The sequence below is a fragment of the Microtus ochrogaster genome, chromosome 7 (genome assembly GCF_000317375.1).
Source record: "Microtus ochrogaster isolate Prairie Vole_2 chromosome 7, MicOch1.0, whole genome shotgun sequence".
Lineage (NCBI taxonomy): Eukaryota > Metazoa > Chordata > Mammalia > Rodentia > Cricetidae > Microtus > Microtus ochrogaster.
The window spans coordinates 48499743-48505989 of record NC_022014.1 but is presented as its reverse complement, the minus strand read 5'-3'; the positions used below and the strand labels follow the sequence as shown (position 1 = coordinate 48505989).

Sequence of the window (6247 nt, the reverse complement as noted above, 5' to 3'; positions counted from 1 at the left end):
AGGAGGAGGAGGAGGACAGGCTCTCATTGTCTCACCGTCCCCTGGCTAACCTGGAACTCCCTATGTGGCCTGAACTCACAGAGATCCACCTGCTTCTTCCTCCAGAATACTGGGATTAAAGGTTTAGGCCACCATGCCTGGCTGTCTTTCTTTTCTCCCTGTAGATTTATTTTTACTTGCGTGTACGCCTGTGGGCTTGTGAACATAATGCATGACTGTAGAAGTCAGAGGTGTAGGATCTCCCTGGGACTGGAGTTACAGGCAGTTGTGAACCTTTCAGTACGGATGCTTGAAATCCAACGTGGGTCCTCTGCAAGAGCAGTAATCACTCTTAAACACTGGGCCATCTCTCCATCCCCCTTTTTTATGTTGTGTGTGAATAGCTGGGTGTCCTGCCCAGGTTCCCACAGGTGCTCTACCACTGAGCCACACCGCAGTTTTTCTGGCATCTTTAGTGTTCTATAGTCTGGAGACGGCTGTGGGTTCATGAGTCTTCCAGGCCGGCTGCTGTGCGGTCTGCTGATTCAGACAGTCTGAGGTTCCTGCGTGGCAGAAACGGACTGGTGCACCACCAACAGGAGTACCACTGACGCGGGTTCTCAGTATCTTATCGCAGGAAGAACAAGATGTCGGTCTGCTGCAGATGGTGGTACCAACTGAGGCATTGGGCTGGCATCTGCTGCATGCTTGCTGTGGTGTGGGAAGTACCCAAACTGCAGCAGTGCTGTTAGCAGTTTCTGACCTCTGTCCCTGGGTTGGCCCACCCGCTGGAGCTGATGTCTGGATGAAGGTAAGGAAGAGCCCCCCCTCGCCCCAACATCTGAACATGAGGCCTCTTGACTTCCCCGTCTATGGCCTTTTATTTTATTGTTTCCTGAGTCAGGGTCTCACACAGTCCCAGTTAGCTTCAGATGCTGTCATCTTCCTGCCTCAGCCCCATGTGCTGGGTCCCTCAGAGGATCAAGGTGGAATTCTGCCTCGCTGACACTGGTTCCCTTTAGTCTGTCTCTAGTCTGTCTCTAGTCCCTTCCTAAAGCTCAGGCTCATCGTCTCCCACTGGGCTCTTTTCTTTTCTTTCTTTCTTTTTTTTTTTTTTTATTTTTCGAGACAGGGTTTCTCCGTAGCTTTTGGTTCCTGTCCTGGAACTAGCTATTGTAGACCAGGCTGGCCTCGAACTCACAGAGATCCGCCTGCCTCTGCCTCCCGAGTGCTGGAATTAAAGGCGTGTGCCACCACCGCCCGGCTGGGCTCTTTTCTTGGCACGAGAAACTCAAAGGCCCCGGTGCAACTGTCACCTGAAGTTATTTTTACTTTTTAAAGCTAGTGTCTATCCCATCATGCCATCAACCCAGGAAATGGGGTCAGCCCGTGTGCTTCTCCTGATGGAGCAGACTAGCTGCAGCTGGACAGACATCTTTCTCTTTGGTTTCTTCCTTTTCCTGACAGTTTCAGGAAGCTGTGGAGGCCTTAGAATATTGTTGTCACTGTGTGTGCCCATAGTTATATGCGCAGCCCAGAGGACAGATCTGAGGAACAAGTTCTTGCCTACCTTTCCATGGGCACTGGGGACTGAACGCAGACTGCCAGGTTTGGTGGCAAGTGTCTGTACCTGATGCCACTGGCCCCTACTTCCGTGTTTTGAGACAGGATCTTACTATGTAGCCCCGGTTGGTCTGGAACTTGACATGTAGACCTTGAAGTTACAGCCACACGCTTGCCCAAGCTCCCTGGATGTTGAGATCACAGCCTGTGTTATCATGTTGCTCTCAGAATGTTTAACATATTCTTGACATACATTTATTCTCTCAGTAAGAACTGTTGAAAATGCTCTCTAACTGACAGTGCAGTGGCTCCACAGCTCTGAGGACTAACGAACCCACTGAGCTGGGTGTCTGAGATGAGTGAACGGGCCAGCTGGACAGTGGTGCACGCTTTTAATCCCAGCACTAATGAGGCAAAGGCAGGCGAATCTCTGAGCTTGAGGCCAGCTTGATTTACAGAACGAATTCCAGGACATCCAGGACTCCATAGAGAAACCCTGTCTCAAAAACAAAACAAAACAAAACAAAAAAAAAAAACAAAATACAAGGGATTGGAGAGATGGCTCAGCAATTAAGAGCACTGGTAGCTTTTCCAGAGGACCTGGGTTCAATTCCTAGCACCTACATGGCAACTCACAGCTGTCTGTAACTCTAGTAACAGGGATCTCCTCACACAGACAAATGTTCAGGCAAAACACCAATGCACATAAAATAAAAATAAAGAAAAAAGAAAAACAAAACAAAAAAACAAGAAAAGAATTGACTTGTTTACAACAGTGCAGAGCATGCTGGGTAACAGCAGGCTCTTCTGGAGGGCCATCTCTGACCGGCCTCTGTTCCTGTGGCCTGGCATGGTACAGCACGGCTCTTACAGAGGGCCATCTCTTTGAATCACCCATTCCCGTGGCAATCACAGTATCCACCTTCCTGTAGCTCGGCATGTGTGGGAGCAACTTCAGGCTTAGTTTTCATTTGTTGTAAAATAATTTAAGACCTTTATTTAAAGTGATTTTTTAAAAAAAGTCAAACTTGCTAAGAATTAAAAATGGGAGCTGGGCGGTGGTGGCGGTGAGGCAGAGGCAGAGGCAGATGGATCTCTGTGAGTTCAAGGCCAGTCTGGTCTACAGGAGCTAGTTCCAGGATAGGCTCTAAAAGCTACAGAGAAACCCTGTCTCAAACCTCCCCCTCCAAAAAAAATTTTTAAATGGAGTTTTTTAAAAAACAACAACAACAAAAAAAATCACATCTTGACCAGATATGAAGCGATTTAAAAACCTTTAAAAGTGCTTTTGGAAACGTTTTGCCTTTAAAAAAAATGTTTATTAGGGGCTGGAGAGATGGCTCAGTGGTTAAGAGCACTGTATGCTCTTCCAGAGGTCCTGAGTTCAATTCCCAGCAACCACATGGTGGCTCCAAACCATCTGTAAAGAGATCTGGTGCCCTCCTCTGGCGTGTGGATATAAATGGAGGCAGAAAGTTGTATACATAATAAATAAATCTTAAAAAAAAAAAAGTTTATTAGCCGGATACGGTGGCACTGGCTTTAAGCCCAGCACTCAGGAGGCCGAGAAAGGCTGTCTGTGTGCGTAAGGTCTGCCATAGGCCATACCCTGTCTCTAAACAAAATATTTATCATTTATGCTGCCTGCTTTTTGCCAGTTTGACACCAACTAGAGTCACCTGGGAAAAAGGAACCTCAATTGGAAAACTGGTCAAGGAGCACTACACAGCAGTAAAAAATAATGACATCTTGAAATTTGCAGGCAAATAGATGGATCTAGAAAAAACCAGACCCAGAAAGACAAATATGTACTCACTCATAAGTGACTTTTAGACAAAAAGAAAAGAAAAACCAGCCTACAGTTCACAGCCCCAGAGAACCTAGACAACAAGGACCGTAAGAGAGACACACAGGGATCTACATAGGAAAGAGAAAAAGACAGGATCTCCTGAGTAAATTGAGAGTGTGGGGGTCATGGGAGAGGGGAGAACGGCGTAGGGGAGAAAGGGAGGGGAGCGAAGAAAAATGTAAAGCTCAATAAAAACAATAAAAAATAAAAATTGGAGCCAGGCGATGGTGGCGCACGCCTTTAATCCCAGCACTCGGGAGGCAGAGGCAGGCGGATCTCTGAGTTCGAGACCAGCCTGGTCTACAAGAGCTAGTTCCAGGACAGGCTCCAAAAACCACAGAGAAACCCTGTCTCGAAAAACAAAAAACCAAAAAAACAAAACAAAAAAAAAATTGGTCTATAGGCAAGTCTGTGGGACATTTTCTTGATTAATGATTGATGTGGGAGGGCCAGCCCCCTGGGGGTGGTGCCACCACTACACAGGTGGTCCTGGGAGTAAGCAAGGTAACCAAGCCGCAAACAACGTTCCTGCGTTCCTGCACGGGTCTGCTTCAGTAGCTGTCTCCGGGTTCCTGCCCTGACGTCCATGCGGCGGAGCTTCGACCTGGAACTTACTGTAAGTGGAGCTCAGCCCTCTCCTCCCTGTGCTGCCTTTGGCCACAGTGCCCATCACAGCAGCAGGGAGGAAACCAGAGCAGAACTTGGTAAACCGCGTGTGAGCTGTTGGGGAGCGGGCCCTGCGCTTTTACACCTTGGACTGCTCGTCGGGGTGTGTGTGTGTGTGTGGGGGGGTGTTTGGAGCTTGGAACTGGAAAAGTCACTGAGTGCGCAGAGCAGGACGAGCTGCTCTAGGAACCTGGAGGATATCGCAGTGCAGTGGGGCCCGGCTTGTGAAGCCTTAGACCTCAGCCATACTTATGCTGTGACCCTTTAATACAGTTGCACATTTGTGGTGACCACAAACCAGAAAATTATTCCTGTTGCTACTTCATAACTGTCAGTTTGCTACTGTTATAGATCATAATGTACATATTTTTGTTGTTGGTTTTGAGATAGGGCTTCTCTGTAGTTTTGGAGCCTGTCCTGGAACCAGCTCTTGCAGACCAGGCTGGTCTCCAACTACAGAGCACCAGCTGCCTCTGACTCCCGAGTGCTGGGATTAAAGGCGTGCGCCACAACCGCCCAGCTGTAAATAATTTTTTGGAGATAAAGGTTTGTAAAGGGGTCACAACCCACAGGTTGAGAATCCCTGCTTTGGAGGCAAGCAAAGCATTACCAGGGCTGCTCCTGGTCCTGTAATATTTGGGATTCAGAGTCTGTGCAAATGAAATCTTTGCTTCACTACGACAATGGATATTGCTTAATCAGCTGTGATTAAGAAAAGGCCAGCACAGGTTCAACGCAATACCCATCAAAATCCCAGCAAAATTCTTCAGACCTCGAAAGAACAGTACTCAAATTCATATGGAAATGCAAAAAACCAAGGATAGCCAAAACAATCCTGTACAATAAAACAACTCCTGGAGGCATCACAATCCCTGACTTCAAACTCTACCACAGAGCTACAGTACTGAAAATAGCCTGGAACTGGCATAAAAACAGACAGGAGGACCACTGGAACCGAATAGAAGACCCGGATATAAGCCGGGCGGTGGTGGCGCACGCCTTTAATCCCAGCACTCGGGAGGCAGAGGCAGGCAGATCTCTGTGAGTTCGAGACCAGCCTGGTCTACAAGAGCTAGTTCCAGGACAGGCTCCAAAGCCATAGAGAAACCCTGTCTCGAAAAACCAAAAAAAAAAAAAAAAAAAAAAAAAAAGACCCGGATATTAACCCACGCACCTATAAAGCAAAAAATATCAAATGGGAAAAAGCATATTTAACAAGTGATGCTGGCATAACTGGATATCAACATGTAGAAGAATGAAAATAGACCCATATCTATCACCATGCACAAAACTCAAGTCCAAATGGATCAAAGATCTAACATAAAGCCAGCCACACTGAACCTCATAGAAGAGAAAGTGGGAAGTACACTTGAACGCATTGACACAGGAGACCACTTCCTAAATAGAACCCCAGCAGCACAGACACTGAGAGAAACAATAAATGGGACGTCCTGAAACTGAAAAGCTTCTGTAGAACAAAGGACATGGTCAACAAGATAAAACAACAGCCTACAGAATGGGAAAAGATCTTAACTAACCCCAAATCACACAGAGATCTGATCTCCAAAATATATAAAGAACTCAAATTGGACACCAAAAGATCACATAATCCAATAAAAAAATGAAGTACAGATCTAAACAGAGAACTCTCAACAGAGGAATCTAAAATGGCTGAAAGACACTTAGGGAAATGTTCAACATCCTTAGTCATCAGAGAAATGCAAATCAAAACAACTATGAGATTCCATCTTACACCTGGAAGAATGGCCAAGATCAAAATGTAGAGCTCAATAAATATCAATAAAAAAAATCCCCTCCCAAAAGGAAAGACCAGCATCATTGAGGCAAAATCTTCTGGGAAGTAGTTCCTGAGGGTCAGCAGTGCCCTGCAGAGGGGAGAGTCTGGAGCAGAATTAGTAAAATTAATAATGTAAGAAAGTCTTCCACATGCTACTGGTTTTGAGGGAACAAAGTGGTTGTTTTAGTTACTTTTCTATTTTTTTTTGAGACAGTTCTCATTATTTAGCCCTGGCTGTCCCTCTGTAGACCAGGTTGGTCTCGAACTCAGAGATCCACCTGCCTCTGCCTCCAGAGTGCTGGGATTAAAAGTGTGTGGCACCACTACCCAGCAGTGTTTGGATTTTTTCCAAGCTTTTTTAAAATATATATATATATGTATATATATGTATG

At 46.1% G+C, this 6247-nt stretch overlaps 1 pseudogene; it reads right to left on the bottom strand.

Annotated features, from left to right (window-relative positions):
- Positions 1-484: 484 nt before the first annotated feature.
- LOC101993313 overlaps positions 485-6247 on the bottom strand; it is a 7712-nt pseudogene continuing 1949 nt past the window's right edge.